Source organism: Bombyx mandarina, chromosome 17 (assembly GCF_030267445.1).
Source record: "Bombyx mandarina strain Sakado chromosome 17, ASM3026744v2".
NCBI lineage: Eukaryota > Metazoa > Arthropoda > Insecta > Lepidoptera > Bombycidae > Bombyx > Bombyx mandarina.
This window is the reverse complement of record NC_143223.1, coordinates 10063934-10075997: the sequence shown is the minus strand read 5'-3', so window position 1 is coordinate 10075997 and position 12064 is coordinate 10063934. Positions and strand designations below refer to the sequence as shown.

The following is a 12064-nucleotide window of genomic DNA, read 5'->3' as shown; positions in this document are numbered from 1 at the left end:
CTCGGACCCCAGGATTACGAAGTATCTTGATTTTTAAATTCAACTCAAGCGAAGCTCGCGACTCGCATGACACAAAAAGTAAAAAGGCCTTTCTCTACTCTGAACCTTTGTATGAAATGATTAAAAGCCGTTTTTATTTGCTCAGCGGACACAAAAAATACATTATCGCTAAAGACGATTTTGTAAAAAACCTCGAACGTGTTATTTTATACAATTCGTTTATTATAAATATTTTGACAAATGGCTTTCCGAATATAGAAATGGCGTGAAGCACAAAGCCTGACTGGCAAATCCTGTTTCATGTTTTAAAGTTATTGTTGCCATAAGCGGCAAGTGACCGTTTTCATTTATTTGAGAACGTAACGATACTGAGACCTTAGAACTTATATCTCAAGGTGGGTAGTGCATTTACGTTGTAGATGTCTATGGGCTCCAGTAACCACTTAACACCAGGTGGGCTGTGAGCTCGTCCACCCATTTAAGCAATAAAAAAAAAATTCCATGTTCAGAACGTTATTCTTAATGGAGGAATTTAATAGGATAAGTGATTTTATAAGAGAGAAACTGTAAATTGTAAGATGTGTCTTTGTCCTTTGTTTAACCTTTCACCTTCTGGCGAACCGTATGAAATATTAGCGCCAAGAATGCATTTGTAAGTTTGTACGTATGAGTTGCTTTTATATATATTTTTTTCATTTTGTATCAGAAATAATCGTACGATAAATGTTCACGATCATTAATTTTAGGAAAGACACAAAAACCAATGTTCTTAATACATTTTGTTAATGACTCACAAATATGGAGAAGTGAATTGTATGGTATTTCTAGTAGACGTCGCCGAATTTAATTGTAATTGATGAAAAAAAGTGGCCTAACCCTGAGAGAAAAAAAGGAGCGGCATCGACATTGGCGTCTTCTGATTGAGCCCGCGTTGGTCGTGCGTTGGATACGACGCGTCGGTTAGATAACAGTTCCAACGAAACGTTCCGCGGGGCTTCCATCGCAGTCGTACTTATTTTTTAACGTCGCGAATATACAAGTGTTGAGTTTTACAGCGTTCGTTCAGTCATCGCTTGGACAACGCACGGTCGACATTCGCGTCTTGTGCGTGCAAACATCCCGCCGCGATTTTTTTTATAACAAGAAACTAGTGCTTCTCGTGTCGGTAACGTTATAAATATGCCTAAAAAGAAATAGATGACGTAACGTATTTAATTTATAAATCGTTTTTTTTTTGTTGTTGCTTTAATTTTAAATAAAAGAACATGTGCTAAATTGTGAATTCGAATTGACATTGCGACCGCATGCAAACAGTGCTGTGTAGTCGCGTCCAACATTCTGTGATACTGTTGCTGTGAAAACTTTAGTAAATTATAACATTAAAAGAAAAATTAACTTAAAATCGTTTCGTGAATTTATTTCGCGAAACATCCAAGAATAATTCTTTATGATAGGTCCATATATGAAGGTGAGTCTTGTTTTTTTCTACTATGAGCACTGGATTGATTTTAAATGTCGTTCTTATCAGGTGACTGATAACATTGTAGCGTTGATAAATGGCGCGAATAATGTTTGCATTACGTACTAACTAACCTACGCTGTTTTCTTAACCTCAAAATTTTTGAATTCTCTTTCTGTATAAAGTTGAGTAATGGTAAAGATACGTAACAGTCATATCAGCAATCTTCATCATGCTGTTTATATAATATATTTAGTAAAAGATATAACCTTCACATAAAATCGGTATTTAAATTCAATAATTTAAAATCAGTAAAAAAATGCAACAAAAATATGAACTTTGTTATGTACCTCACACTGGTAAACGAGCAGTGAATAATAATGTATGTACTGCTAACAGACATCTAATAGTGACCACCTGGGAACACGTCATATGTACCGGAAGCTTATATTCAAACACCATACATATACATAGAACTAAAAAAAAACTAGTGTTGATGCCTGGTCTAGAGCATCAAGGCGAGGAGCTAATGATAAGGAAATTCGTTTTCTATTTTACGAATTATTACAACACAACAGAACAATGCATTTCAATGCGGCTATTTGACGCAAAAGTGTGCTTAAATTGAGTAAAGAGGTACATTTAATATTTATATTTATTTATATTAAATTATTAAAAAAATTATAAAAAAAAAGTTCTAAAATAAAAAAAGTTTTTATATAAAGTAAGAAGCGTCTTGAGTCTGTGCTAGAGCCACGGAATAGATAACCTTAATTATCTATTCCGTGGCCATAGCCCTTTCTATTTATGCCGTGAAATATGCACGCGTTCCCCACCCAGACTTTATTGTGTAGATGAGGAATGTGATCCAAGTCTCTATTGCATCGTATATCGATTGTCCCATCCTTCGAACCGGACTTTCCTGTTCCCATTTACCACAAACTCATGACTTTACTGGTAACGTAAACGTTTTTTTTGCCTGCCTACTGCCAGTAGCCTCGAGGGGCTATTCTGGCTTCATCGGTGTACTTAGTGCGAGTTTTTTTATGTTCTCGTTAGGGTAAAAGTTAACTCAAATTTGTATAGAGTTGGAACGTTTGCCTACGTTTGCCGCTAGGGGCGCTGTTCCAACTGCATACCAATTTGAGTTAACTTTTACGATATCGAGAACGTTAAAAACTCATACTAAGCACACGGATGTGTAGGCGAGAGCTCACAAGGAGAGACTTTGTTTTGTAAAAAAAGGTTCAATTATTTGTTTTTTTTTAATTATCCACATTATTGTATGATTTAATAATTGAAGAAAACTAGTTTTAAATATCACATTATCATAACAATAAATAGCTATGATACGAGAATTGGAATTTCCAGATAGTAGTAGATCGTGACGATCGATTCTTTGGTGACGCCAATTATAATAATACCTATTTATACATATCTATCGATCTATGTATAAAATATAAATAACCTTAGTCTCAATGGCATTTTCCGAGAACTCATAACGAAGAAAAAACTTCAAAAACTGGTTTTTAAAATGAATCACTGATTCTTTTATATCGGACATAGTTTGGCAACAACCGTTGCGTTCAACTGGTCCACAGTCCACATACTTGTTTTAGAATCGATCAAGCAATACGTGTTACTATATATGAGTTGCTAAAGTTGAGTTTCGCATACGCGAATTCGGCCAATAGCGGTGATTTTGATACAAAGCACGTAACTGCAAAGGAGGTGGCCTTATCAATAGTTAATACAATGCTCTTCCTTGCATTGAAACAACCTATTATCAGGAAATTGTAATTGAGATTGAATCATGCATCCGACGGTAAATGCGATTCGATACACCGGTACCTTTGCCATTTCCAACCACTCTGCAAATGGCTTGATTTAAAGCACATATTCATTCAAAAAAAGTGGCGGATGAAAGGCGATTGCATGCAGCAGAGATGCGAATGTTGCGATGGATGTGTGGAGTAACGAGAATGGATATAATATGGAATGAATATCTTAGAGGAAGTCTGAAAGTAGCACCTGTGACAGAGAAGCTGAAGAGTGCGCGCTTGGGATGATATGGACATGTGATAAGACGAAATGAAAATGAGGTTGGTAAGAGAGTGTTAACTATGAATGTGGAAGGATATCGAGGAAGAGGTAGACCTAAGAAAAAATGGATGGATTGTGTCAAAGACGATATGGGTAAGAGGGGAGTGAACGAAGAAATTGTATATGATAGAAGAGTATGGAAGGAGAAAACATGTTGCGCCGACCCCAGGTGACTGGGAGAAGGGCAGGATAATGATTCATTCATTCAAGGACCGGTCTAGCTATTTCGTAGAATAATAACAAAATGAACGTCTTCGAACAACTAAATTAAAAGAAATCGGCATTCAAAGAAACTTCTCCTTTGTATGCAGTGAGTTTAATTTATCTATTGGCCAGTCTCAGTGGTCCGTTGGTGGCTCTACGACTTTTTTCACTCGCTACAAAAAAGGATACTATCGAGTTAAATTTATTTATATTATGAAGAAATAAAATTTAGAATGACGAGCTTATGGTTCTGGTACTTTGAATTGTTATAATAATATTATCACAGTATTTTTTCTTAGGTGCTCATCTAATTTGTAGATATTTAAATTATTTTAAAGTAGAGTCACTCAGTTATTGAAACGGTGTGAGCAATTTAAACTATTTTTCAGTTTGATTGGAAATTTTGAATGTTTAATTTAAAATGCATGTGACATTAGGTAAATCACTTGTGAAAAAATAAATTGTAGTAATATTTAATGTAGAATATTAAAAAAAAATTACTTGATCGTGAAGAACAATAATTGACAAGGTTTCGTATGAATATTCCTAATTTTGGTACGTTAATAGTAGTTACGAAATGCTAATTTTCTATTTTTAATAAAAATAAATTATCAAACAATTTGATTCGGCAAACAGTACGGCACCGGAAGGATCCTATTTTTCAAAATTACTGCACAGACTATAAAATTCGGCTGAGCGCAATTTTATTAAGTGTGACGTCATTAGGTGCCAAAAAAACGGTGAGTGAGCGACGCTATTATACTTTCAACGATTACCCACATTTGGCATCACGAGTTGCGATATTAAATATCCTGTATATAATTTAGAAGTACTTCCCAGTGAAATGCGGCCAAAACTCACTGTGATTATGACTATATATGTGCATACAAAATACGAGAATCGACGCTCAATCGGATATACCGAATAATTAGAAAAAACTACATTCATTTTATACGGTATCGCATTAAAAGAAAGCGGTAGATTTATTTCCAGAAACTCCATTCCATTCACACCGATCTATTTAAATCGATATTTTGCTGCGTTCATTTCAATATTATTCTATTGTAGGCGGTTGTATAAAACTTATTAAGTTTTATTTGATAACTAGCGACCCGCCCTCACTTCGCTTCGGAAACTGTAACTTATTATTGATTTCTCCACTATTTAATGGACGTTATTATACATATAAACCTTCCTCTTTAATCACTCTATCTATTAAAAAAAACCGCATCAAAATCCGTTGCGTAGTTTTAAAGATTTAAGCATACATAGGGACAGAGAGATATAGGGACAGAGAAAGCGACTTTGTTTTATACTATGTAGTGATTAGTAACGGTGCTAGGTTTATAGCTATTAAATGTAGGTAATGTTGCTGAGGTGCAATTGGTTTGTCTTCAATGGCTAGATAAGAAATTCACTCTTTATTGATTTATTGGATAGATGGACGAGCTCACAGCCCACCTGGTCTTAAGTGGTTACTGGAGCCCATAGACATCTACAACGTAAATGGGTCACCCACCTTGAGATATAAGTTCTAAGGTCTCAAGTATAGTTACAACGGCTGTCTTACCCTTCAAACCGAAACGCATTAGTGCTTCACGGCAGAAATAGACAGGGTGGTGGTACTTACCCGTGCGGACTCACAAGAGGTCCTACCACCAGTAAGAACTCCATTTTAATAAAAATATCGTCCTTAAACGTATGTAGATTGGTAAAGATGCAAATATAATGTAATAAATACATCTAGTCATGATCAACGGTTTCATTGGCGCCACGTCTGTATTTAGATTTATACTTGAAATGTAAGCTGACCTAATATTTGCTGCACTTGATGGATTGTTGATCGCAAATTTATTAGTTAAAAAATATTCTTTAATATTGGAGTGGTATTTTAATGGAGATAAGATAATATACTATACCCGTTTTCTAAGTTTAGTCATCGAAGAAAAAAAAAACTCTTCAATCACTTAAAGAGATACAAACACTGTAACAATTTGTAATCGTTTTTTTATGTCTAAGACCTACGAATTACTAACATAGTATATTTAAAAATATAGTAGTATGCTATGAAATACATTGGTCTTAGTTTCTAACCGTGGTCAGGGTTAATTAAGCATTCTAGTTGACATACTAATTACAATTTCGGAATCGTTACATTGACACGCTTTGGATTCGCGAGAAATCTAAAATTTCAAATTAGATAGTCTTATGCTTTTTATAAACAACTAGCGACCCGCCCTCGCTTCGCTTCGGAAACATTAAAACACATGAAACCAAAAAAAAAAAAAAAAAATACAAAAAAGTAGCCTATGTTCATCAGGGACAATGTCGGCTTCTAATGGAAAAAGAATTTTTCAAATCGGTCCAGTAGTTTCGGAGCCTATTCGAAACAAACAAACAAACAAATCTTTCCTCTTTATAATATTAGTATAGACTAGCTGACCTGGCAGACTTCGTAGTGCCTCAGTCGATAAATAGAAGACCTAAGCTTTTGTATAAAATAAACTTAAAAAAAACAAAAAGAATCGGTCCGATGGGGGGACATCAAAGGGAAAACAAAATTGTTATTTTTATTTAATTCTGAGCGTTTTCATAATTATTTACCTTTTAAACCTTCTCTGGACTTCCACAAATAATTCAATACCAAAATTAGCCAAATCGGTCCAGCCGTTCTCGAGTTTTAGCGAGACTAACGAACAGTAATTCATTTATATAGATAGAAGATAGATAAAGCGAATGAGGCACGTTCAACTTTTAAACAGACCATGCTAGAATTTTCGCCTGTCTCATTGATGTCGAAAATGAATACGACAAGCACAACAATACACATACCCCGAACACTAAAATGTACTGAGAAACAATAATGTGATGCCAATTTATTGTTATAGATGGGTGAACGAAGTTATAGCTCGTCTGGTGTGAAGTATAGTCCATGGACAGCATAATACTGCCACCTACTTTGAGGCATTGGGTAGAAGTATCAGTCGAACTGCATAAATAATTTCTTAGATTTGATTTGAAAAAAAAATTTACCTTGTAAAATATTTAGTTTATTTGTTGTAATATATGCATTATTCGTCTGAACATGGAGGTAACACCTCGCTCATGTAGTCATGCCTAATTGATATTGTCAATAAATCTTGTAACATCACTTATTTCTGAGAAAAATATACCTACGTTAAGTGGGTTAACTCGTCTCAAATAATGATTCTCTTTGTTGTGCAAAATGAATTCAAAAATTCGCATTCAGCACACCTAGACGCGTCAAATCATAAATATATGGCTTGTGTATAAGACATTTGTTGTAACAATCCGTCCAAAATAGTCCGCAAAACATTTCAATCCCGTTTTAGAGCCGTGTTATGAGGAGTCGTGACCACGAAAATTGTATTCGAAACATCACTACTGATACATATTATAATGACTTTGATAAATGCGAAATTAAACCGTAAAAGTATTTTTAATTATACAATTCGCGAAATCGATCATAATATCGATGATAATCTTTTGAACTACGTACATTCAAAAGTACATAGATTACGGACGCATTCCTTAAAATTTCACGTCAACACTTTTGTTTTTACCAAATTTTAATCACTTATCATAAATTATCACTAATTATTTGAAGTCAAGGAACTGCTAAAGAAAGGGGTACGGGTAATGATAAATTAAACTTTTCCATTCACGTATCTTATTTGATAAAATAGTACATTTACTAACAGATAGACTAATCACACTGAAAAAGTTTGATAAAAGGCTGTATCAATTAAAATTAATTAAATTAGGTGAAAAAAACAACAAGAACAAAAAGATCTGAATAAATATTAAATTTCCACTAATTAGTAATAGTTCTGATTCTTTATAGGGCGGATAGTTAACATTGACCTCTGAGCTGATCGGTTAATATACATAGATAGTAGACAATTTAAATTTTAGAATAGGAACGTTGGGCTAATTTTGTTTCGAGCAAATAGCACGAATATTTGTTACTCACACAGTTAAATACCCAGTATTATAGTTTCAATCAAGCTAGGATGAATGTGGCGCCCGAAATTAGCTGCGGACTGACGCAATCGCTACTAATCCACTCTAATATTAAATAATCGAAAACAATTGTGTATGTTTGTTAACATTTGGTGGTAAAACTGAGCGATACTTCGTAGATTAAACCACTCATTGCCCTGAAGAAGTGTGTTCTGATTACTTCTTGACTACGCGGAAAAACGTCAAATCACGATTGCCTCATGAAGCGAATAGTTAGCTGATGTGAAATTCATAATCGCAAATGTTGATCGTTTTTATGTATAGGTACACGATATACATATATATACAACCCATAGAGACAGCCCACTGAGTTTCTCAAAGATCTTCTCAGTGGGTCGTGGTGATCTGATCCGGTGGTAGATTCTGCGAAGCTCTACTCTTGCTAGGGCCAGGATTAGCAACACTGCCGTTTGAGCCCCGTGAGCTCACCTACACGTCAAGGAGAGGCTTAAATAGCCTCACAAGGCTATCATCAGCATAGGCAGAGAAAAAAACATTATATTTACCTAAAGCATTATAGCGCCCCTAGAGGCAAACGTAGGCAAACATTCTAACTCCATACAAATTTGAGTTAACTTTTACACTATCGAGAACGTTAAAAACTAGCACTGATCAAACTGATATCGCGTTTTTCATTGTCATAATATTATATTCACCGTTTATGTAGACGTTGTCCATCCGTCCGACAGTAATGTGAAGAAGGGTTGTCACAAAAAGACTTTGAAGAGGCTGTGTGAAAGAGGGCATGCGTGTTTTTTTTTTTTTTAAGAGATTTTATGACCTGGTAACTAAGACCTTTAAGTCATGTCTTATTTTACTTTATTTTCTTAATTTTATGAAAAATGATAATATGGAGTGAAATGAAATGAAGATGATTAATTTGAGACATTAATCAACTGGGATGAAATTTAATGAAATGAGATGATATGGGATGAAATATAATCGCAGTAAAATGGTGGTCATTTACTGAGATTTTTTCAGTGGACTTTTTGGAGGAACCCGAGAAGTTACGTCCAGCAGCTTTGTTTCATTTTCCCACATTTGTGCACTTTCACAGATATTAAACAGTTAATAAACCACCATTATTACACATTTAAACCTGAAGAAACACTAAATAGACAAAATAAAACAAATCACACAACTTCACTCCTCGCGTTCCCGCCAAAAAGTCCGGGTATGCGTGAGAAGGGTGAAAGTACAAAGATGACATACGATAGACCCGGCGACCCCACATGGTGGAATAAGCGCATGAAGAAGATATTTCGAATACTTACAATTTTCGTCGATACGGTTGTTTTATGTTTATTATCTTTGGTTTTTTTATGGTATATTGAGTGGTATGATACATTTATGTAGTTGGAAAAAAGGAAAAGGTGGCATGTCTTTAATCCAGTACTGGAATCATAATTTGTCATTTACGCACACAGAATATGTTAATCTTAATAAATTAATTGCAGTAAACCAATTTAAAGGACGTTCGATAAATTTTTGCTACAACGATTATGTATTTAAATACAAATAATAAAATTTATGGGAATGGTCTTTTTTTTTAATAAAAAATGGCGGAATACGAATTGTAATTTAGCTTTATGACCAACTAGCGGCAAGCTCCGGCTCCGGTCGGGTCTTTAACAAAAATTTCAACGATATTTAACATTGTTTTATTTTTTTTAATAAAAGAACACTTATTGCAACATAACTATAATAGTTAGACATATGCTGTCGCGACGCTTTTTGTAAATGATAATGTGTTCTACAAAGTGGTAGTATATTATTTTATTCTATAATCAATAGTTTTCGCAGGGCACGCAATGTAAAGAATATTTTAGGTATTTTCTTTACACGTTGGGTTACATTATTGGAGTTTTAGTAGGGATCCCTAATTTTTTTTCAAAAAAGATTATCGCCTATGTTACTCTGGAATAGTGTAGCTTCCAAGCAGTGAAAGAATTTTTCAAATCCGTTCAGTAGTTTCGGAGCCTATTCAATACAAACAAACAAACAAATCTTTCCTCTTTATAATATTAGTATAGATGAAGATAGACTCAAAGAAATGGGCACGCGCCTTCGCGCTTTTGTGTTTATATGCGTTTCACGTGATATCAGCGTGCGTTTTCGACAAGCGCCAATTGTTATTACTTACTAAAGTGACGTAAATCAACCTAAACCTACCATGCTATGCGAGAGAGAACCAACATCGTTTGTACGTATAATAATTTAATGTTAACTTAAGTTTTTTGATTAAAATATTGTCACTAAACAGACTATTAAAATCACTAATTTTTGAGAAAAGTTTCACGTTAAATTCGGATTCGATTTGTAAAATGCTAGTCTTAAAAAAATTAGTTTAAAATAGTTTTCGTTGTAGTTGCAATCCATTACTATTTACCATTAAACAGGCCGTATGCTCGAGTGCCTACAATGCCAATAAAAAAAAAACATGTTATATTTAAAATTTGTTTATCTATTTTGAGTATCAATTATTGTGGGTTACAACTTACAATGAATATGCTATTGACCTTGAGTTTGTTTGTCAATTCTATCAATTCAGTTGCCGAGTACTTATTGAAAATTGATGTTTGAAAACATTCGCTTGTGGTACAATCAAAATCGAACACGATTCTGGTATATAGATTCACAGATAAAATTCAATTAATATTTAGCACTCAGAATTTATATTATATAAATCACACAGAACTATTAATAAATTTAATATTTTCAACGACTTTGTTTAAAATTGTTTCACTTTAGAAATTCCACTTGTGTTTAATTGTATTTAAATTTTAAATCCTTTTAAGCGATTTATGAACATAAAAAATTTAATTACAAAAAACATACCAAACGAACCAGGCGATTTTTGTTAGTATAATTGAATCGAAATCAACGCTTTCCGGTCGTTGCTCAATCGATAACTTCAGCTCAACGGGATCTATTGAAGGTTTGATATACAGTCTTATGCTAAATCAGTATCGGCTAAGTTTAGCTGATCGCGTTTCTAAACGCAGTATAAATAGGGAATGTAATTGTAATTGCAGTTGTTACCTTGAGACGTTGCTGTACTTACATTAGGTACCGTCATTCAAAATAGCATTAACCAACTAGATCATCCTGGCAAACTGAAGTTCTTTGAAGAATCCGTAATTATAAGAGTTTCATCTTAGCCCGATGATTGTACATATTATTGAATGCATCCATTTTGATTCTTATAATCTAGTTTTAAATCATAGAGCAGTGATTCTCAACCTTTTTTTTTGTTGCGGCACATATTTAACGATTTCAAAATTTGGCGGCACACAAAAAAAAAAGATAAAAATTATTTACTTACTACAACACACTACATAAATAGTTTATCAAAGAATTTTAATATACGAAATAAACTAAAATATACTAATTTTTTTTTTATGGATTTAAATATATATTCATGTTCAAAATATTTTTCTTTTAAAATGATATAATTTAATAATATTAACATTATTATATATTCCCAAAATTTGGCGGCACACTTTTGAAATTTGGCGGCACACAAAAGTGCCGCGGAACAGTGGTTGAGAATCACTGCCATAGAGCCTTGACAAATGCAATCGGAAAAACGGCTGCCTTTACCTTTAAATTGGATTCCACCATATTCAAATACCTTATAAGATTAGTTTTCCTTTTTTTTTATACTTTGGCATCTGCTAAATAATAATCTTGTGAATATAGTGATACGCAGAAAAGAGAAAATCGGACAGTCAAAATTTAATAAAAAAGAATCTAGAAATCAAAACGGAGTCCTAGCAACAAACATTTTATATATAAAAACTTAAGTCGAATAATTTTCATTTCAAGTAATATAATAACTAACGTACTAGTGGTAAGGCATATACGCACATGGGCAGGTCCCACGATCCAGCCAATAGCTGCGGCGAAGCAGTAATGCGTTTATGCTTGAAAGTTGTGCCAACCGTCACACGACACAAGACTTCGACCTGATAACTTAACCTGGTTTTTTTTTTTATTGCCTTTGTAGGCAGACGAGCATACGGCCCACCTGATGGTGAGTGGTTACCGTCGCCCATGGACTTCAGCAATGCCAAGGGCAGAGCCAAGCCGCTGCCTACCGCTTGTTGATGACAGTAAGTTGTGATGCCCATAGGGTCCGAAAGCCATTTTACGTTAATTGGGCCGTAAACTCCTTTACCCATCTGCACGATAACATTTAAAAAACTTTACATAAATTTAGCTCTGGATTTTTTCAAAGGTTTTCCGTCTTAC

At 34.1% G+C, this 12064-nt stretch overlaps 1 protein-coding gene across 5 annotated transcripts in view; it reads left to right on the top strand.

Annotated features, from left to right (window-relative positions):
* The first annotated feature begins 942 nt into the window (after positions 1 to 942).
* The window catches only part of LOC114240588 (inward rectifier potassium channel 2), a 63328-nt gene continuing 52206 nt past the window's right edge, over positions 943 to 12064 (top strand). For 3 of the 5 annotated variants that reach the window (XM_028171174.2, XM_089734414.1, XM_089734415.1), the window contains exon 1: positions 943 to 1468. The gene's annotated coding sequence lies outside the window, so the exon portion shown is untranslated. The remainder of the gene's footprint in view (positions 1469 to 12064) is intronic. The other 2 variants (XM_028171173.2, XM_089734413.1) reach the window with 2 other exon arrangements.